Source organism: Falco cherrug, chromosome 9, assembly GCF_023634085.1.
Source record: "Falco cherrug isolate bFalChe1 chromosome 9, bFalChe1.pri, whole genome shotgun sequence".
NCBI lineage: Eukaryota > Metazoa > Chordata > Aves > Falconiformes > Falconidae > Falco > Falco cherrug.
In genome coordinates this window covers 35,132,048-35,155,745 of record NC_073705.1, presented here as the reverse complement: position 1 = coordinate 35,155,745, position 23,698 = coordinate 35,132,048, and the positions used below count along the sequence as shown (strand labels likewise).

Genomic DNA, 23,698 nt, shown 5'->3' with positions numbered 1-23,698 from the left:
ACAGAACCTGAACAAGCCTTTCCCAATGAGTCTTTTCCTACAGCTTCACCTGGAAACTGCACCCCTGTTATTCAAGGCACAAATATTTAAGTGGCCAAGATTAACTTCAGCAGCATATAAACACAAAAAGGGAAGAATGATCTATCCCAAGCCACTTTGCTCAGTGCTGCAATTCAGAATTACAATGTTGGTGTAACTATAGTTGTTAGTATATCCAGTTGTGCTCCTTTTCCCAGCTTGTGGTGTCTTGTGTTTTTCCACTAAATGTGTATCTTACAACATGAAAATAATAGCGTTGTTAGAAAGCCATAGTCAGACTATGATACTTCTGCTAAACCAACTGCACTATTATTCATGAGTATGGATGTCTTCTAGCCCTTTGGACTCAGAAAGATTGAATTTACAGCAGTGTTTCACATAATAATGTTTTTCCATACAGTGAGAAAACCTAATTACTACTTCATTGAAATTCATCATTGTGATAAAAATTAATGGACTTTGAGTAGGTGTGAATTTAACCCAGGATGTGGTCTTAATTATCACTTTAGTCTTTAAGCAGTTACAGTCTCTGCAGTGGTTAATAAAGGTTAATGCCTCTACTATTGGAGAAATATTATATGCAACTTGACAAATATTTGGTGGAAAGTAAGTTAGAAGAGCTGAGAAACAACTCCACATTGTAACAAAATTAATCCAGCAAAAAGGTCTTCTAGACAGGCCATTTTCCTCATGAGGGCTCAGAGTGGCTGACTTTTCACGTTGTTAACCTTTTTGTTATAATATTCAAAATTTTAGAAAATACTCAGTGAAGCAAATTCTAACTTCAGCCCCAGCCCGAGTCTTCAGGTTTTCTGCAGTGTTTCTAACAGACTGTGGAATATATAATGCGTAAGAAGAATCTGGAACTGCTAAACGGCATTAGGCAGCTGAAGTGAGTTTATAATGTGGCCAGCACGTTCTTTAACTCTTAAAACCACGGCAGAACCATTCAGGATTAGAAATATTTCCCCCTCTTTACAGAGTGTTAAGTAAACCTTGCGAAGACAGAAGTCCCAATGATACAGGCATCTCTGGTAAGCCAAGAAGGTGGCGGCAGCATCTCCTGAACTTTCACTGCAGGCAGAAGTGGCTGCTCTTGCACCTGCCATTGCCCTCGCTGGCATGGAAACGTGCATCCATGCTAGTCCCTCACTGCCTCCTGCAACATGCCAACATCCCTTGGACATACCACAGAATGGTCAGGGTTGGAGGGGACCTCTACAGAACATCTAGTCCAACCCTCTGCTAAATCAGGTTCACCTAAGGCAGGCTGCACATACTGTGGATACAATCTCAGCCTCAAACCTAAGCAGCTTGCAGAGAAAAATTAAGGTTTTATAAAGAATTAAATTCCATGTGGACCAGGTTTGTACATACATACAGAATCTTTTATTGGACTCAGCAGTGTAATATATATAACCAATCACACTAAAGGCATTTTTTCTTTTTCAACCCTGACTTAGTTTCAAGATTTGCTGCTTGATTTCAAACCTGAAGGAAGACTTACCAGACAGGAATATACCTGTAGTCTCGGACAGCTCTGGCTGCACCATTACCGGTACTGCATAGCCAAGAAACAGTTCAAATAGTCTTCATGCAGTTCTGCTACATCAGTTGATGCACACAAGTACATCTGGATTTTACAGTGCAGGGAAAGGACTTACTTCCCTTCTCCATCAGGTGTCTTCGGTACTACCTCGGATTGCAGCAATTTTCTGAGTGGATGAAGAAGCTCTTTAAAGCCAGCGTATAATTTGCAAGTGGACTGATGGTGTTTGAGTAACAAATAGCACACTCACAGTGAGTTGTTGGGAGCTCTCCCTGAAACCTTACAATGACAGGCTTACAATGAGTTGGTCAGTCATGTAAGAGCTATAGAGAAAGAAGGATCACATGCATTGTACCCTGCCAACAGAGCATGAACCATTCAGCATTACTCCCTGCAAGAGGACAGACCTTCACCAAAGGAGGCTGTCAGGAGTGGAGAGAGTAAACTATAGGCAACAAAAGCAGGCATAAGATTAAAAGACCAATACTGGGCCATTGTCCCCAGGCTCAGAATCTCGTAGATAACCACAGATGGGCCTTTTTTGGGTGTTTTTCTTCCCTTCTCTTTTTAGATGGAGGGGAAACTCAGAAGCGTTTCCAACAGAGGACCTCACAGCACTCCCAGGTTGGCAATAAAAATACAAACTACCTGAGCTACAAACATCATCTGCTTCTGTCCCAGCTTTAAAGCACTGGGGGACTCAAGAATTAGAGAAAGAAGGAAATTTTACCAGAGTATTATTTGTGCCTAACAGTGAGCTCCAAAAAAGCCTTGTGGAAAGGCAGTGACCTTCTCTACTCTGCAATGTGCTCTGCCTGAAGTCATACTAAAGCTGGACACGAGGTAAAGGATACGTATGTGGATGTGTAGTATTTGCGTCGCTTCCTTTGTAAGTAAAAATAACAGCTGGTTTGTATTTGGCTCATGTTCATCGAAGCCAGAAAACATTGTTTGCAAAAGGTGGTTTGTGGAAAGTCACATCTCCTCAAACAGCCTCGAACATTTTGGTTTGGAATGCTTCGCACTACTCTGGACCAGATTTTCAGTTCAAACACACCAGAGAGCTGTAACACTCCATTGCTGTAAAAATTACAATAGTCATTAAAAGACATTTATGTTGTTCCACTTCTAATGTGATGGATGAGATCAGACACATGGTGAATTCAGACTCCGTGTGTTAATCATCCATACAAATCCATTGCAGTTAATTAACTAGGACTATAATGTAAAAAAGAAGCAACATGGAAGTAAGTATTTATTTCCATGAAGAATCATTTCTTTAACAGGTTCTGCACCTACTGGTCAAGGATAAACTGGTATTAGAGGACAAAGCTGGTAATACTTTCCCTTTGTCTGACTAAAACCAAATGATGACTTTTAAAACACGGTTTCATAATATTTCTTTAACAGAACAGCATTTGTAACAAATGCATTGAGAAAAGATTTAATTTGCTAAATAAGTTGGAAAAGTAAGATAAATTCCTCCAAACTTCTTACTCTCAAAAAAAATCTCAATGTTTGGGAAACTGCTCATCATCTTTCTAGATGATCTCAGCCATAAACCTTCTCTACAGGTGTCATCTCAAAAATGAGTTCATTACCTAGTATGCAAAATAAAATTTAAAAAAAAAAAAGTAAGAATATGAGATTGCCTTTAATACAAAGTTGTGCAAGTTTGGGTGCTAGGCGGACTAGCACACCTCGGTAGTTTCCACAATCAGATTTATAAATGATTACATGAATACTAATTTGTTAACTTCCAACCTTCTAACACTGACTGGATAGTAATCTACATAATGGTTACACAATCTTACTGGTTAACTACACATGCTCATTGAGGAAGGGTCTCTTTGTGGTCCAGGGTATCTGGTGTAAGGGGTGTGATTTTTAGTATTATAATGAGAAGGTAGTTCGCTTAAGGCCAACAAGTATCAGATATATCTTGATCGCAAGAGTCTTGTGTTGCCACCTTTCCAGGATGTAATTGTTCTTCAAAGTTGCCTTGTCCTAAAGCAGCAATTACTTAAGTTAATCATCCTTGATAGTTCTTTGCGTGGGACACCCTAGGTTGAAATAATGTGTACATTCTGCTTCTTCAAGACTACGTGCAGACTGTTAAACAAAACCATGTCCAGATTGTCTGGTTACAAAATCTGACAACACAGGAATTTAAAAGTGCACATTTTCTACATCTCTACCACCTCTCTGGTTTCTGACCAGGAAGACACTTTTGGGCAGGACCTTCAGATCACTGCTGGATGGTCCTGATCGTCCTCTCAATAAAGCCATGATGCTGTCAGGTCAGCTGCAGCCAAGGGAGCTTCCTTCAGGGAGGTTTTTCAGGGATTTTGGGGCAAATTGCCCAGCACAGAAGGATCAGTCATTTCCAGTGCTGGAGCATAGGACATGTAGGCACATGGTGGCTTGTGACAGAGGACTGGGGCCAGCCCTTTCCCAGCTGAGGACTGTTTTGAATATAATCCCTTTTCTCTATAGAGGGAAGATGTAGCTCTCATAGAGAGTCATACAACAACTGGATGAAAATGCCTTCTCACCTTAAAACCCAACAGACTTTAAAATGCAATCTCAGAGACGGAGAGACTTGAGCCTACTGATTTCTATTGAAACAGGGTAGGATAACAGAAGATGTGATGACAAAGAATTCCAAACACCATAAATTTGTTAAATCTTTATCCAACCCTACAGAAACCACAGAGTGGAGTTTAAAATTAAATCATACCCACTTCATTCACAAAATAATTCTACATAAAGCTGCAAATTACTACGAATGGAAATGGTCTGCTTTAGCAGTTAGGGTAGTTCAGGAAAACCACTTAGCTTGTCAAATGCTCTGCCGTGAGACTGTAATCTGCAATGAGCATTATATACCGATGGCACAAGGTTGGAGGCGAATCTTGCCCAATGTTTATGATGCTGCAGTTCCCCTGGAAACTGAGGTTAATGCTAATGCGCTGTGTAAACCCAGGGCAACAGTCAAATCAAGAGCCATGCTCACACACAGCAATACTTGTTTGCACATCTATAACTATAAATATGTTGCTATTTGTATTTTGATTTACTGAAAAGGAATCAGCACTTTTGGCTGCTTTTGCTCTATTTTATTAATAAAACCTAAGAATGCTTTGAGACAGAAAAAAGTCTTATGAATCCTATCTAGTTGTTGTTATGAGCGGGGCTGCCAGCACTGCAAAACTGATCTGTTTTCAGGACTTTTCTTTCAAGCCCAGTAGAATTAACAAAGATTCTTGGCACGCTGATTTTCATTATAATGTTCCTTACAAAATCTCTACAAATTTATTTAAAAAGATGAGTAAATATGGCCAAAAAATTACTCAAGGTAACTCTTAAGTCCTATGAAGTGAAAGAAAATCTTGCAGTGTTTAACAGATTTGGAGCCTTAATCTTTTAATCGATTTATATACTCAGCTCTGGTCCGGCATTGAAGCAGATCTGTAATTCTCACCCTTAAATTCAGGATTGTCCTTACTGCCTTCACACTCTGTATCACTACAGCAAGTCAAAGAGAGTCTGAAAACCTTTCAACCGTTTCACAGACTTCAAAAAGGAAAAAAAAGCCACAGCCATCGCAAAACCAACTGAAGCGTAGTATACTACTGGCCAATATGCTGACACAACAGCATCACCATGACATACACATCACCATGACAAAAATAAATCAATGTATTTGGGATTTTGGAAAGGAGAATGGGACAGAGGTATGGGGTTCAGTAGCACCCACCACTAACCCAGCAAGGATGGAACAACTATCTTCTAGATGCTAATGTCAAAGTCTTTAAAAGAAGTACTAAAACAACAAGGGGCAATGTGGTAATGTGTCTTCTTGATTTGATGCTTAGTTTTACACGTATTTTTACATACTCCCATTATGGAGACGGTGCAGCACATCCATGCTTTTCTCCAGCCAAAACACTATGCTCCAAAAGCAGGTGAAGCACAGCCTGACCCACAAGCATGGCTGCAGTTGCTCCTGGGTGTACAGATTCTCATTACCTGGGAGAAGTGGTGATAGTAATGCACTCTGAGTAGCGTATCTCACCCCAGACCTGCCTGCAAGCTAATTCCAAACTAATATTTATGGGAATCCTGGAAACAAATACATTCATATAGGGCAAATTAGAGAAAAATATGCTTTCACTGACATCTTTCCATCCTTCTGTTGATAGCCAGAAAGCTACAAGAGTACAGCAAAGACTGGGAGTCTCCCAGTTTCTTGATAACATCACTTACTGTAGCTGATGTACTGATGTAGCCTTTTATTTGCCTGTAATTGAGGGGAGATTATTGTAACACCAAAGCAGAAGCTGAATACTAGCTGTTGAATGCAACCACCATCATATTCCTCTACTTGGAAGGGAAGGAAGAATTTCTTTTAAACCACAAAAAAGTTTAGAGTAGCAGCATCCAACTAGATTTGTTTGTTTCCCACTGCTTCATAATGCTCGAGTATTAGCAGGTCTTTTTTGATGTTATGATGTTTGTCAAGCAACAATTAAAAATGTAACAATGCTTAAGCAAGTATCATAAGCCTTTTGTAATTAACTTGAAGCAGTTGAATATTTGCACGGTGCAGAACAGCAGCAAAAATATCCCAAATCAATTTTGCATGTTATTTGTTCCTCTAAAGAGTCAAAATGCTCCATTTTGTAAATGTATTTTATAAACTCCATTTAATGGGCTGTATACATTTCCTTATAATGAATTATGTGGAAGTGCAAACACTATTGGACAGGTATAACTACGTAATTACATTCTAATCAGATTACATATTACTGCCAGTAAAATTTGTAAATGTTTCAGCATCCACAGTTTCCAGGGAAAGTTAATGGCAGGTTAAAAAACCCATCTCTTAGTAAATTAAGATGACAATAGCTAATGAAAGATCTAAATTTGTCAGTAACTAAATTATATAATGCAATTATAATTGTCCTGTGTACAAAAAGAATATACTAATGAGATTCTATGTCACAACACAAGGCTATGTAAAATTTTTGTTCAATAATATGCTGTCATCAGCAGTACCATACAAATAATTATTACTTGCATAAGAATACAGCCTAGAAACTCCATACAAGATTAGTGCTGGCTATATTGTAGAAACCAGCCCTGTCCCAGAAAGCTTACAATCTCAGGTAACGAGGCAGATCCCTGCAAGTCATATTATCCCAGTCTTAGGTACACCCACACTGAAGGACAGGAGGGCTCATCCAAAATCACATTATGTTTCTGGGATAAAGCAGAAATCTCAACTCATTCTCAGACTCTGTGCTTCAGCCCAGGTATACTTATTTACTCTCAAATAAAACACAATCCTACATGAAACATGATACAACTGTGTATAAGCTCTGTAGGTCCCCCCATGACCTCACCTTTTCCCCATATAAACTGGGTGGGCTCAGGATATGTTCAAACAGCTCATAGTCTGAAGCAAGAGAGCACTTTAAAGCCTGTTAAATCTTACCCAAACATAACACAGAACAAAGAGGATTTATGCAATTTTAACTTTTTTTTCACTGCTATATGAAGCAGTCCCAACTGCACCACTCCTCTCCCACACTCCCCATTCCCACCAACGTCCCCTTCCTCCACCCAGCAATCTGTTTATCCAGCTGCAGTGAAAGTGCACATTTAGCTTAAAAATAACCTTTTATAATAAGTGTTGTATTTTTTGCATGCTGGGGAGAGTTAATATTTAACCCCAATTACTTCCCAATACAATTCATTGGACACAGGAAAGGAAATGGGATTCATTACCTACAGTATAAAAAAAAAAGGTGGCCTTACACATAGTACATGTTAAAAGCATGCATCACTTTCAGTATGTTTCAGTATCTAGCATACAAGTAAACTCACTCCTGCCAGGAACAGATAAAACTATGCAATCATTTCCTGCATTGCGCTTTTAAAAGTGGAAAGTTAGAACTGCCCATCACAAAGGGCAAAGCAGAAGGCAACGTCCCCACGTGAATACTTCCTATTTTAGCCAACAGAGCATCAACCTCAGCATGTGCCACAGGCAGCATCAGAAACATTAGTGACTGTAGTCAAAATGACATGTGTCTGTGTGATGGGGGCGGGGGGGGAAGCAGAAATAAAGTTCGCTTTAGGATAGCATAAAGGCTGAGTTAATGGCTTGTAATGGCGCATTGATCTCTGCGCATCAAATGAGGCCTCAAAATTTCATTGCAAAGATGCAATGAAAACAGGGCACTAAATGTTTGCTGTGCAAGCTGCTTAGAGCAAGGGATTATAACAAACTTTTTTAGAACTATCACTTGAATATCTTTATCCTTTTAAAACACCTTTATGTTCTGATTTATTATCCTCTTTCTTAGTGCTATGCACTTTTCTGGATGCCTGTGAGTCACCCTGTCTATGGACGTTGCCAGATCGTTTGATGTTTTTGAGCAGTTGGTAGCGTTTTATGAGCCTATGGACCAAATATGTCACATAGACACCGAGGTTATAAAATGTCCCACTTGTTTATCTCCTCTCTCAACAAAGGGAGGATAATCAGCTCCCTCTTTTGAGCATGACATGGATTTTCTTATTTTGCATTATGGTGCTGTCTGAGACTCCTGGCTAAAATGGTCAGCATTTGTGTGCGCATCTGTTTTATATATATATCTCTATGTATATACACGTGTGCACATACATACAACATAAGATCAATACATTTTAGGCAAAATTTTCTTTCCACTTAGGAGGGCTGAGAAAATAGATGGAGGCTTTAAAATGCCTGAGTGGGCACAGAGGCATAAATGAGAGAGGTAACAATATTCTGAATTCAGATCAGTGGTTGGAGAGGCAGCAAAAGGCAAAACAATACTCATCCCTCACCTGAATAGCCAAATAAAGATCAGCACAGTTAGCCGTAAAAAGAAGTAACTAGAAAGAAAACCTGAAAACAGGTTACCTCCAAGGCATGGAGTTTCCCACTATTCGTATTCCTTTCCAGATCTGAATCTCTGCTCCAGCAGTTTGATACTCCCATCTTGGCTTCACAACCAAGGACAGTCCCTCCTACAAACTGCTGAACACTGGCTACTCTGAACATGTTCTAAATACCTACACACAAACACACATGCTGGAAGGTGGCTGTGGGCACAGGGATGGAGACAGATCACACAGCTCCGCTGTCATCACAGAAGTAAGAAACATATGATTTAGTGAGCAACAAACCACTCTGAAGCAAAGCAGAGAAAGAAGTGGGGCCATTATTCCCTTCCACCAAGAAGTGTCTTTATGCAGTTCCAAGTGGACCCTAATTACCATGTCAGGTTATGGTGCAGGGAGCATGGTGTATGGTCTGTGAGCGAAGCTACATATCCTCAGGCAGCGCAATCACCAGCAGCTCCAGCAGCACCAAACTGAACCACTGCAGCTCCCGCTCAACACGTATAAAACTATCAATGTTTATATTTCTGCCAGGGCATGAAGAGACGTGACAGGCTTTGATAACAACTCGTGTTTGGTATCTGTGAGCAGGGATGTTATAAAAATACAGAACAAAGCAAACTTTGCTTTTTTGCTGAGTGCATCTAACAACAATAAATCTGTATTTGGGATCTCATGCAATCACTGTGAAAAGAATCACAGAAGTGTGTGAAAATAATGAAGGACCATAAAAGCACAAAGGAAAATGCAGAGAAGAAATTCAAAGGGAGGGAAAAAAAAAAAAAAAAGGACTCTGAAGTGGTTCAGGAGACTCATCAAACAGAGAATATGGGATCTAATCACAGATATTTAACAGTTTTTAAGTGGACAATGTATCTTACCAAGGAGGCAATGGGCCAGGAAGGCAGGAGAGCCACATCCCATCACAGTCTCTGCTGCCAACACTCGGAGGTTTATCTGGGCAAGTGCCTAGCCTTTCTGAAACAGGGGCAGTAACATTGGCGCACATCCGAGGATGATGAACTCAGCCAATTTAGCTACTTCCTAGGTAGCTCCTATCCCAGCTCTGACTCCCCATCCCACAAGTGCTCCTCCCTCCAGCTTGCTTCCGTCTCCTCTAAGGATGAGCCCAACCACAAAGCTTTGGGCATCCTACTGAGTTCCCAGCATTGAGTCCTTTGAGAACTCACTGCCATTTGCTCTGACCTCACTACATTTTCTTTTCATCTTCAGGTATAAGCTGTTAGAAACATGGTCCTCTCCTGGCAACTGTCATAGACACATTTACACAAAGCCCCCTAGTAACTCCACATGACTTTTTTGGCAGTGCCGAAACTACTCCTGACAGAGCACGTGGTTTCACAAGTGTTATCCTCATGCTTACACACTGGGATTGTGATTTCTAGAGAGCTTTGCCTAGGAGAACTCTTCAAGGAAATAATGTTTCGGTTGAAGTGGCTCCATGCCTGACAGTGTTACTAAGCAGCTTGATGACCTGGCATGCCATAACCACTTAACCTCAAATTTTGGTAAATTCCCAAATGCTGCCGCCTTCAACACTGATACTCTGCAAAAATAAATTCTTCCCTTTGCCCTGTTCAAGAAAGAAAATCTAAGTTTAAAAAGACAGGCTCTGAGCTGTGTGTGAATTTTATCAACCATTACTCCTGCCCTCTACTACAGGTAAGGAAGGCAAAGTAACCTAAGAGCTGAAAAACAAACACAAGAAGTAAAGACAATTCTACTTCTTCAAAGCTAGCAAGGATTTTTCCTTATTCAGTTCTCTGCATTTAGTTTTCAATGCAATCTGAGCTGCTCAGCTGGCTTCAAATGTCTTGAGTTCAACTCAGTTCCCATCAAAACAACAATTTAGGGTGTCCAGGAAATGTCATAGGAAAGTACAAGACAGCTTTAGAGTGGCATCTGCACCTTATATTATTGAGAGTGGCTGCAGACTAGCCTGAAAAAACAAAGAACTAACAAAATACAGCTGAGTCTCTTCATATACTCCTTTTTCCCCTGGTTAATTAAAAACCATACACTATTTAAACCGCATTTCCTCGTAGTGGGCATTAGGCAGAAGCTGAAAAGAGTAACCTTCACCAAACCCATTTCAAACACTGATTACTTTTGAATTCAGAAGTAAAGGTTTTTGCAAATAACTTAGGAAGAGTGAATCCTGTTGTTAAGAGTCTGTCATGTGGATGGGTTTTATTGCAGTCTAAATACAAATAAAAGTGCTCCCATTCTGAGTACGTTCAGAGAGAAGATGCTATTCATGAAATGTAATGAGTTCTTCAGAGCTGCAATACTGAGAGAACTTGTTTGGTTTCTTTATTTTAATTAAAAAGCCTATTTGCCATTTTGTTGATTTATTTGGTACCCAAGTACTTTTAAACACTGGGACGTAAATAATACAAAATCCATCTTTGCCAGAAATCTTTAGAGCAAATAAGTGCAAGTAAATTACAGCCTTTACAGCATCACAAACTTGAGTAAATATTGGTCATTATAGACTGCATCTAAGGTATCACAACACACTCCAAGCTTATAATTTTTTCCCTCGCTTAACTGAGTTGCCACTAGTGAATGTATGGTTAGAAGATTTACATAACAGAGAAGATGTGAGTTGTTTTGTCACTGATTATCTGCAGATGAAAAAGGCCAGTAAGTTTGATGAGACAGTATACAATCCAAAAATACAGTAGCATTTTTCAGCTCCTTTTGAGAATTTTGCTTCTTTTAGGAACTATAATTGATGTGTAGCATTAATCTCTACTTTAAATCGACATATCACAGCAGTAATGCAAAGCTATGACAAACAAAGGCTTGCTAATACACAGCTCTGGCTGCCCTACACAGCAATTTCTTAACTTTAAACATTTTCCCACAATGCTTGGCCTATGTAAAAAAATCCCACTTCAAACAACGTCCATGAAATCAAGACACTAAACAGCTCTGCTATGAAAGTGCAAAGCAATGCAAATGTATCAAGAATAAATATGGTGCACTGAACACTAAATAATGAACATATTTCCTTTTACCAGTGCACAAATTGTCTGCAAAACACCCACAACTGAAGGGCTGCTGCTTGCTCCCTTAGACTTGAGTTTCATCCCTGACAACAGATGGGGGAGATGAAGCCCTCACATGCTCAATCACATCTGTGCCCTTAAAAAACTTAGAGAGACTTACGTGCCTGCAGAATACATCACCAGGGCAATTAGAGGAAGGTCTGCTTGGAGAACCACCCTCCATGACAGCTACACGTTTGTTTTAGAGACTGCTTCCTGGCAAAAGGACCCACAATGATACAGAGCCGTATTGTCTCTTCTCATTGAACAGCTTTTTTAACTGCATGTTTAATCACAGGCATTAAAAGGATACAGAGAATACAGCCCACGTGAGCCAAGAGGAAACCTGAAGACTCTGGTATCAGACCCCTGACTGAGCTGATCACAAGATCCCAGGAGAAATACCCAGGGGTTGTCATTTTTTCCAATGCACCATCAGGTGCCTTCTCCATAACACTTTCCTCTTAGTCCTCTCTGATAAACTACTGCCCCACTACTATGAGCCAGCTGAGAATTTATCAAAGCTTGAAAGGAAAAAGAGAAAAATGTTGCAGCTGTTCATACCTGTTCCTTCATGCTACCTCAAAGAATTCAATTTTGAGGGGTTTATACTCCCTGAATAGGAGGTGACAAATAATTTGCATGTTGCTGGCTCAGCTGATTATTTTGGCAAATGCCGAGAAGCTGGGCTATGGTGTCAGCCTCCAAAACAAGCATGGTAATGTACAGGAGGACACAAACTCTGCTCAAAGGAATTCAAAATTCCTAAAGGTAGATCAGCGATCACAGATAGTGCAAAGTGAGGAAAGAACTACTAGCAAAGTCAGCAGTGTAGTAGACAGACATGTTTTCTTCCATCTCTGTTTTGTTTTTCCATATATTAAATATAACCTCAAACACTGTGTAATACAGCACATGGCATATCCATCTGCTACACCAACACCTCTTACTCTGAAAATACCCATGCCACAAAAATGAGAGTGAAGACCGCGTTCAGAAAGAGCCACCTACTTCCCATCAGCAACTTCCAGCAGCTTTGTCAGTCACAACAAACTCCAGTCCCCCCTAATTTCCCACAAATGCCACTCTCCACCCCTCCTGTGTAATCCCACACATGCTGTCTGCTCTTCTCACCCATTTCCCCACTGCTCCCTCTCCTGCTACAAAGAGCTCCGTTCCTCCAGAGATGCCCACAAATACAACAGGAAGATGCCCTCCACTGATCCAACACTGTTATACGGGTGCCCTGCCTTTTTTTGAGCCATGCAATAGCTAAAAAAGCATATAAGGTACGGAAACAATAATTAGCATTATACTTGGGGAGTATTGAAGAGAACAATACTTTAGGTTTCAGTGTTCGCACAGATATTTCTTCACTGCACAGGCACTAAAAGCAGGAGTGCTGCTCTGGATCTCCAGACTGAACGCTCACGGTCTCTATTTTGTTCACTGTAAAACAACATAGGACAATAAATAGGGCCGGCCTGTCAACAAAAGCACTTTGGGCATCCCTTACACACTCTTTAAACATCTGTGGAGATCTACTGATGACCTTTAACCATGCAGAGAATAAATCTTACTGCTTATGTTGTGCTGCATGCTAATTCTGCAGTGTCCCAGGAAGGAGAGTATCCTTTGCAAAGGCATGGAGTACCTCAGTCTGAGATTCAAAAGCAGAGCTAGTGAGAGAGTATGATGAGCAAGGGGAAGGAAGAAGAAAAACTTACTGCTAAATAGCTTTCCAGAGAAGCATGAAAGTAGGTTTCAAGCTAATTTCAAGCTAATTTTCTATGGAGACAAACTGCTTTCCTGCAAACACCCAGGTAAATAGGACTGTTCGCATCCAGAAGCTTGAGGGCATCATTACCCAAGGAGCAAACGCTGTACACGAGGCATTGCTCACCTTTATAAAGGCCCTAGAACCTTCCATATTTTTATTTGCAATTTTTCTGGTATAAGCTATACAAATAGATAGCCCACCCTGAGGCAGCCTGACACTGAAATATTTCCTTATCTTTTAACATGGGCAAAATATAGGAAACTGTGTACGCTTTTACAGTTACTTTAATTAAAGAATAAGAAATCCTATAGAATCTGAAGAATTTATCATAAACCTTTCAGGGGCAAATTTTAAAGACTAAGGGGGAAAAAGTTCATAATTTAAAAGACATCAAAACACAGCAGATACAATTACTCTTTGTTGATCTCTTACTTGTCAAGAAAGAAAGAAAGTCTTCTGTTGTAAGAAAAAACAAAAAATCCTTCCAAGCCTTCCTTTTTTCTTGCTAATATTTGGGAGGCAAAATGGGAATAGTGAGATTAATTATTTTTTTTTTTAGAGGAACTAACAGCTAGTAAGTCTGAACACAAGTTCACAGAACTACAATGTAAAATTTTTATAAAGTGTTATATGCTAATAAATTTTGGAATCCCTGTTTGTAAGGGCAAGCTTATAAATGATGGCACTATATATATATGTTCGTTAGATGCTGGAAGTCTGACTTGTACATATAGTCCCATCCCAACAAAAAAGCATGCTGGTAGGAACAGATACGCTGCACTCAGGGCACAAATCCTCCGCTGGAACCAGGGGCTGTAGCCTTGTCAGCTGTTGACACCATAGAAGCACAGTCCCCTGGCGTGTGCCCCACCACCAGGTTCATCCCTGTCCCCGTCCCCTCCCTGCTGCACAGCTCCCACTGACACAGCCCACAGCACAGTTTTCATCCAGTCCTTCAACAGTCTAGAAAGGAAAACCTCCCCATTTATTTCCACAGCTAGGCTTTTAATAACACACCAAAATCTGATGCAAAAATTTAACATCGTACACAAACAAGATGGAGGATATCATCTGCTGCTAAATAACCACTTGGCACTCCCAGTTCCCCCCTGCCATGAGCCAATCTGACTCAATGAGGACCCAGTGAGGCTTCAGAAAGTCCACAGAAGGTTACAACATTTTACTGGGGTGAAGCAGCTGCCTTGCAAGGAGAGACTGAGCAGGTTGGCAGTCTGCAGTCTGGAGAGGAGAAGGCTGATAAGGCTAAGGCTTGGTGTCATCAAGGCAGCGAATAAAATGAATGCAGAATTGTTTCCACCAAACCCCACAATATTACAAATGGGTGGGGGGGGGAGAGGCATAATAATTTAAATAAACAATGAAACCTGTAGTTTAACATTGAAAAAAAGATGCTACTCTTCCCTGTGGGCTGGGAAGATCTGAAGCCCATTGCTACCAGAGATGGCAAAGGCAGCAGGACTAGTACAATCCAAAGGGATTGAACACATCAGTCAGTGGAGATGATGATGCTAAAGCTTGGCTGAAAGCAACATAAATTGCAGTAACATTTACTGACTAGTTACATATTTGAGTTTATCATTGGGAGATTTTGTTTTAAGATTAGCTTAATGGAAGTTTATTGAAAGTGATGAACTTCAAATATAGGGAAGCACAGCTCCTCCCATACTGAAAGGTATAATCAAATCTTTAAAATCAATCCATTGTAACTCAGAATAAAACCTTAATTTATGAAGGGTAAGAATATCTTTTAAAACTATGTTTTTACGGGCATCAGGAAAGGCACCATGCAGTGATTTCATTTCATCAAGCACCTTCTAATGTGGCTTTAGAGAACAAAAAGGATGGTTGCTTGGGTTCTGAAATATAATTGATCAGTTCTGCATCTGTCTTAGTATCAGACAGCTTTTTGTTCCCCAATTAGTACCAGGAAATAGTCTAGAAAAAGAAACTTTTACATATTGGTGAGTCAAAACAAGACCCTGTGCAGTCTGTTGCATTTTAACCTGAGAAAAGGCCATGTATTGTTGAGCCCAAAAATTAATATAAATGGCAAATACTGCATTCGCTTGTTTTGTGAACTCTGCTCAAAGTGAAGGTTTACTACTGTTAGCAAAGTTCAGTCATCTCATTTATCGAAATTGTTCTAGCCATATTTCATGCATTAGTAACATTTTCTGAGACATGAATAAAAGGGGATATATGGGAAACTTATTTTACAGCTGATGTTAATATTAACGACTTCTTCAAGGGTTGCATGGAGAAAGTCATAATCTACTTATAAAAGTGTTTAACTGTGATGGTTTTGCAGATTATCCAGCTCTGCAATTAAAGCAACATGAAAAATATGAACAAAATTATTTTCTGGAGTAATTTAAAAACAACTCAAGTGCTTCATTTCCCTTGCATAATGATCATACTTTGTATCAGACACAACAAATGTTTTATCCCAAACTCTGGCAAACACCGGACTTACACTGAAAGCTTTTGCCTATAATACCATGATTTCATAATATTGAGTTGTAAATAACATCATGTAGCTGAAGCAGAAGGAAATTATTCTCTGCAACAGGAACATGAAAGCAGACATCATCCGGGCATGAGCAGGATCTACACAGCTTGGCAGAGGGCAGCCAGGGTACCTGGCAGCACACACCCATGCTTGGGCTAAATCGCTCTCTGCTCCAGCTTTACCACGTAGCAGGTCAGTCTTCAAATTCCATGTGATGCCTAAACCTCCACGTGTTACGGGAGCTGCTCTTGCCAGTGCGTTTTATGAACACTCTTCAACAATGTTAGTGGGCTAAAGAGTTTTACAGACTTTTATTTCTCTAGGTGTTCAGCCTTATCACAAAATAAAACTAGCATTCAAGATTTCTGCATGCTCCATTTGCAAATTTAGCTGCAACAAGTTTTCAAGTCGCATTCCTAAGGGTGTCTCAAAATTATTCACAAGTTTTACCTTTTCTAAATCCTTGAAGTAGGTGCTAAAGGAAGACTTACAGAAAATGAGTAATCCAAGATTAAAACCTTTGAGCTATTCTACAATTAACTAGGAAACAGTTTCCCGCTCCTTATTTAGATTAAGATATTCATGGAACGCCGCTGCATTTGTTTGTTGCCCTCTTTCCAACACACTGGCATGCACACCAATATACAGTACTGAGTAAGTGTCTCCTTGATTTTGCAGAAATGTTACATTTCATAGACCCCAATAGTGTCATAAGCCATCAAACACACTTCAGCATCTTTCTTCCATTCCTGCCTCCAACACAGCTTGTAGTGTCTTCATGGAGCAAAACCACTCAAGTGGCTCCAACAGTCATTAGTGCTTTCTGTCTCTCTGATTTAATGAGCACTGCTAGAAAAGACAACTGACATCAATTCCTCTCCTCTGAAGCATCTGCAGGTAAGCCAATAAAGATAACAGCAATATTAAACCAACTACAACGATCAAGGGGAAAACTCTGGGTACTGGGTAATCACTGTCACAAAGCTAATCTAGAATAAGTTTAATAGGGGAGGGGAGATAAACATTCGGTTTAAAAAAAAAACAATTCCAGTCAAATGAGTCACAGAAAACTGAGCCCCTAAACTGCAACACTTTCCATCCTGAAAAGACTAGCAAAATACTGAAGATGCTAAAGGCAGGCAAGCAAAACAAATCATATTGTTAATAACAAAACAAACAAAACCCAAAGAAAAGAAAAAAGAAAAATGTTTAATTAAAGACTCTGAGAGAAAAGGCAGATTTTCTCAAGAACAAAGCCAACACAAATACCCAACTACAAGAGCACTTAAAGCAGCAGCAAGCAAGCACTACAGATTATTTTTTTTTTTAATAACAGCTTAAATCAAAGAAAGGAAAATCCACACTGACAATTCCTGAAGGCAGGGCTGGTGCTTTATAACCCAGCAAAGTCACGTAGCAGCAGCACCCATCTTTCATTCTTGTTCAGCTCCAACTGCTGTCACTCCTAAACCAGAAACTGAGACACAGCAGCCTTCAAATTAATAGGTTGATCGAATAAAACAGGGAAGATAAAGCATTTCTTGAAAGAACCAAACAAAATCTTGCCAGAGCTTGCACCTTCCTTATTTATAAGTCATTTTTTTATTTGTCTCATGATTCTTAGGAACTGGATATATGGAACTTCGTTTACTTTCAGACCTTTTACGTTAGAAACACTGGAAGTCGGGTTGAAAAAAAAAAGAACAAAGAATGCTCTGGGTCATAGTGTTTAAGTCAGAATAAGACACTACCTTTCCTTCTGTGTTACCTGGGGTAGAAAATGTATAGCAGAGAGCATCTATTTCCCAGACAGGATTGGAAGCTTTCTATACTGAAGACTTTTCAGTGGCGAAAGCCTCAGTCAAAGAGACATTTCAATGGACACTGTTCCTCAAACTCCTGAAGCAGTAAGGATCAAACCCTCCTGTCCAAAGAATTCTGAAATAATAACCAAAAGTCAGTATGCACACAGTTCAGGGGAAGAAAATGGTCACATGCAGAAACGGGAGGAACAAAGTATATGCAACACAGTTCAGCAAGCTCATAGCCTCCTGAAAATGCAAAGCAGCAAAGTGCTGCTTACAAACAGACCATCAACAAGTATCCCTGTAGTAACTGCTCCTCCACAGACTCATCACTCCCTGAATTGGCTTTCTCCATAAAAGACCATCAGCATCATTCTCACTCATCATTAGAAACATGGCTGTTTCCCCTGCCAATTATTTTTGATGGTACCTTGCTCGCAGTATTTTGCAGCTTTGCTGCACTGCTAGAAAGCGGCTGAAGTTCATGACTGAAAACAGTAAGTCAAAACAAAGGTCAGGATAAGCAATAACCCTAAAGCTTTCATACACTCTCAGCTGCTACACTTTGGAAATGTCAGCGCTGCCACAGCTCTCATAATTGATGTGATGACTTGAATCTTGAGGCACTAGAACTGCATCAATTTTTTTTTATTTTTTATTTTTTTTAAAAAAAAGCACTGACTTGATACTTAACCACAACCAAATCCAAATTAATTGTCTTTTGCTCCATCATTTTATTTCCGTTTCCAATATAAAAGCACAGTTAAAGGAACAAGCTGCTTTAGCTAGTTTCTACAGCACCTGAAATGCCCTGGAACTGTACCAGAATTTTTCCATCAAGTACATAGCCTGGCTTCTGGACCTTCTTATTTTCATTCAGAAAAGGTGCACAGTCAGAGGAGAATGACAATATACTGTATCATGACAGGGTTGTATCAGGTGGATGATAGCTGCATGCCACCAGGCAGGGAACAGCAGCATGCCCCACCTTGGACTGGAAATTCTCATGGCTGGTCATTCCTGCCAACACCACGCCACTGTTCTCTTTACTATTTAAACGTAACTAATAATCCAGTAAGTATCAAGACATCCCCAAGATCAATCACTCCATACCTCCTGTTTTTTGTCCTGCTTCCTTAACCAGCTCTTATTTTTACCTCTGACTTCAACAAGCCTGTCATGTTTCAGGTACACAACAAACCCAGGTATTGTATAAATTTTCTGGTTTGCTCCTCCTATCTCAGACTATTCTTTCTTCGATTACACTGTCTCTTGGTTAAAATTTCACTGCCCTGCGCTGAGTGCTCAGAACCATCCATCCCTACGTTTGCATCTCCTGAGCCATGGAGATGCCATACTGAAAATGTTCATGAGTACTGAACAAGAAGAGGGGGAAACAAGTTCTGCTATATCTTGTCTGTTGTCTTCAACATCATTTTCTCTTGTCTTTCCCCTAGAGGAATAATCCAATTCCACTGTCACATTACCTGGCAAAAACCGTAAAGGTCAGAGAAAAATACAGGCAGTGGCAAGGGAGGGTTTAAATTACTTTCTCCAAGGATACATCCATTATCTCCCACCAGGCACACCAGACTGATCTGTGATCTGATCATCTCTGGCTTGGCCAATCTGGGTTTCATATTTAGCATATCAGAAATCAAATGACTGAGTATCTAAAGTCAACTTCTTTCCAACATACATGATTGCTTTAAGAAAATCTGAGCAAATTTTACACTAGCTCCGTAATTGTTAGAAGAGAACATATGAAGGCAACACCCTTCTCAAAGGCTTTTAATGAGTCTCTACAATTTTAATTGGCAACTGACTGTTGCATTATTTTTCCTTGCAAATTATCTATGTTACCAAGTTTCTTGTAAAGTTAGGGTACTTTCCAGGGCTAGCAATTTGAGGAAGTATTTCCATGGGACTCCATTAAAAAGAACAGCAGCGAAAAATACAATTAATCTAAGCTTGGCAACAAACTGGTAAAATGTGCTTTAATCACACAGTGCAGCACTGAGTTTTGTACAACTAGCACTGCTGCTAAGCAGAAAACCTTGAAAAACTCCTGTGCTGGCTTTTAGGGAGACACCCTAATTTCACCAGAAAAAAGATATACATTATTTACAGTTTAACAGCTTCACCTTGCACTTTCTTTTTTTCCACTACTCTTGTTTTCCTAAAAGCATGGACTGGTGTTGAGTATAACTCCACTGAAACTGGAAGCCTTTGCATCAAGAAGTTTTTGTAGGAAGTTTTATTCAAATTCTACTCCAAGAGAATAAAATTACAGATGCTAAGGCCACCTCTCAAATAAATATAATATCCTTAGCACATGAAGAATCCACTTTCACAAAATCAGTGCTCCCCAAAACTGCCTGTAAAAATACCACTAAAGTCTGCTCATTAGATTGTTGTTTAAGAGGAATAAGAACTACTGCACAATATTAACAGCACATAAATTTCCTCTTACTAAGATGATCTGTGTTATCAAATGAAGAATTACAAAGTTTTATATGCAACCTGAATTCAGCTGTTTGGTCGTGTTTGGTTGGGTTTTTTTGGGGGGGCAGGGGGTCTGACATCTCATATTTCCTTCTACCAGCCATGTTACTAATAAACAAAATCACATCTGAATTTTAATACACTTTTCATTCTTTCAGACTCTTGAGGTAACACACTTGGAAATCCTGTTTGATTGGCAATGAGCAAGGCAAAACCCTTTCTTGGTGTACAGGAAAGATTCCTTATTAATGGGTGGCTTGGGTAGAGCCAAGGTGCATCTGCACATCTCTTGTCCAGCCTCCTTTACCATCGCTGGACTCCCGCACCAATGCTGTACCCATGGATGGGAAGAGAAGGACAGCAGGCTCCTAATGCATGCTAACGTTTGCCTGGGTGCTAACAGGTGACCAAGGCAGATATTGCAGGCACGCCAGGATTCAGCCTGTTATTAACCTATGTAAGGTGAAGGTGAGGGTGAGTTACAGGGAGAAAGTAGCCAGCAGAGCAGAAGTGAACAAAAACATCAAGACCCAGCATTATTTTTATTATTCAGATTGCACGCTGAGTCAACGTTATTTCTGAGCAATGTGAAAACACAGCTTATCGTCTTCACTATTTTAAGACACTCAACTAGCAGCCTTAAAAAGACAACAATAACAATTTGAGAGTTGGCAGGGAAAGGGAACTTCAATCCATCCCACTCCTACCAGTTTGATGCCAGTGCCAGCAAGAGATGCTTACAGCCTGGAGAGGGATCACAGGTCACCAGGAGAGCACCTGAAGAGCAGCACAAAGGAATTCCAGGCACTCCAGCCACTAAGCCATCTTCATCAGGGGCCCAACTTAAATGCCTCTATGCAAAGACACATAGCATGGGGAATAAACAATAGGAGTTAAGAGATGTGCACGTGCCTGCAGGGCTTATGATTTTATTGGCATCACTGAGACATCATGGGATGGCTCCTATGACTGGAGTGTTGAAACTGAAAGATACAGGCGCTTTAGGAAGGACAGCCAAGGGAAAAGAGGAGGCACCCTCTATGTCAATGGCCAGCTGGAATGCATGGAGCTTTGTCTAGGGATGGATGAGCTTATAGATCAGGATCAAAGGGTGGGTAGGGACAGGCAACATCATAGTGGGGGTCTGCTACAGGCCAACTGACCAGGAAGACAGAGCAGATGAGGCCCTCTACAGACAGATAGGAGCTGCCTCATGTTCACAAGCCCCAGTCCTCAAGGAGGACTTCAACCACCTCTGTATATGTTGGAGGGTAAACACAGCTGGACATAAGCAATCCAGGAGGTTCCTGGAACTAATTTACAACTTCCTTCTCCAAGTGACAGGAGAGGTGCTACGCTCACCTTGTTCTCACCAACAAGGAGGGGCTGGTGGGGAATGTGAAGCTCAAGGAAAGCCCTGGTTGCAGTGACCATGAAACGGTGGAGTTCAAGATCCTTATTTGAGGAGGGCGCACAGTAAGCTCACTACCCTTGACTTCAGGAGAGCAGATTTTGGCCTCTTCAGGAACCTACTTGATAAAGTACCATGGGATAAAGCCCTGGAGGGAAGAGGCGCACAAGAAAGCTGGTTGATATTCAAGGATACTGAAGTATCACACATCCCAAATTCAGGAGTGATGTGTTCCAACAAAGAGGAAATTGGGCAGAAATACCAGGAGACCCGCACAGATGAACAAGGAGCTCCTGGACAAACTCAAACACAGAAAGAAAGCCTGCAGAGGATGGAAGCCTCTGACAGGTCCTTGACAAGTAGCCTGGGAGGAATACAGATAAATTGTCCGAGCAGCCATGGATCAGCTGAGGAAAGCTAAAGCCCTGATAGAATTAAAACCATCCAGGGGCATCAAGTGCAACAAAGAAAACTTCTATAAGTACATTAGTGATAAAAGGAAGACTAGGGAAAATGCGGTCCCTCTCTAGATGGAAAGAGGAGATCTTGTTACTCAGCAAATGCAAAAGGCTGAGGTATTCAATTACTTTTTTGCCTTAGTTTCACCAGCAAGTGCTCCAGCCATACTGTCCAAGTCACAGAAGGCAAAAGCAGGGACTAGGAGAATGAACCACCCCCTGTAGGAGAAGATCAGGTTTGAGACCGTCCAAGGAACCTGAAGGTGCACGAGTCCATGGGACCTGATGAGATGCATCCACAGGCCCTAAAGGAACTGGCTGATGAAGAAGTGGCTAAGCCACTATCCATCACACTTGAGAAGTCATGGCAGTCCAGTGAAGTTCCCACTGACTGGGAAAGGGGAAACATAAACACCAGTTTTTAAAAAGGGAAAAAAGGAAGACCTGGGAAACTACAGGCTGGCAACTCTTGCCTTGGTGACCAGCAAGATCGTGCAGCAGATCTTCCTGGAAACTATGCTATGGCACATGGAAAATAAGGAGGTGAATGGTGGCAGCCAACATGTCTTCACTACGGGCAAATTGTACCGGAGAAATCTGGTGGCCTTCTACGATGGCATTACAGCACTGGCAGATATGGGAAGAGCAACTGACGTCATCTACATGGACTTGTGCAAAGCATTCGACACTGCCCCACACGACATCCTTGTCTCTAAACCAGAGACATATGGATTTGATGGATGGATCACTCAGCGGATAAGGAATTGCCTGGATGGCTGCACTCAAAAAGTTGCGGTCAAGGGCTCAATGTCCAAGTGGAGATCAGACAAATGGTGCTCCTCAGGGGCCGGTATAGGGACCGGCGCTGTTTAACGTCTTTGTTGGTGATATGGACAGTGGGATCGAGTGCACCCTCAGCAAGTTTGCCGATGACACCAAGCTGTGTGGTGCAGTTGACGTGCTGGAGGGAATGGATGCTGTCCAGAGGGACCTTGCCAGGCTTGAGAGGTGGGCCCATGTGAACCCCATGAAGTTCAACAAGGCCAAGTTCATTACTTGCCTCATTACTTTGTATTACTCTATCCCATCTGTATCCCAACTTCTGCCCTACGGCATTTTTAAACCACAGAACTATTGATCATCTCCTATAAAACTTCCCTGCTTAAGGTGTCACCATTAAGTCTTATCCTTAAGATCAAGGACTGCAATATCACCTATCTCAATTATTAAGCTGGATTAAAATTAAAACATATTTATGTTGCACATAGCAATGTGATTTTCCCTCTACTTATTATGCAATGCAGGCTTTCGCCCAGAACGTTCATAAAAGAAATCAGATTATAGGAGAAGCACTGAAGACAGAGCGGAGGATCTATGCCATCCAGGTTTTTTTCCTCATTTTGTTCAGTCAGTTTAGGGGGAAAAAAAATGAGTTGTCCTGGAAAATTACATAAGCTTAATTTACGGAGTTTCCCTTGAAGACTTACACTTACAAAGGTCACAGAACAGAATCATAGAATCATTTAGGTTGGAAAAGACCTTTGAGATCATCAAGTCCAACCATTAACCCAGCACTGCCAAGTCCATCACTAAACAATGTCCCTGAGCACC

At 40.7% G+C, this 23,698-nt stretch overlaps 1 protein-coding gene across 2 annotated transcripts in view; it reads right to left on the bottom strand.

Moving 5' to 3' along the window:
• The window catches only part of PRKG1 (protein kinase cGMP-dependent 1), a 508,935-nt gene that overhangs the window by 283,245 nt on the left and 201,992 nt on the right, over positions 1 to 23,698 (bottom strand). The gene's annotated exons all lie outside the window — the stretch shown is intronic.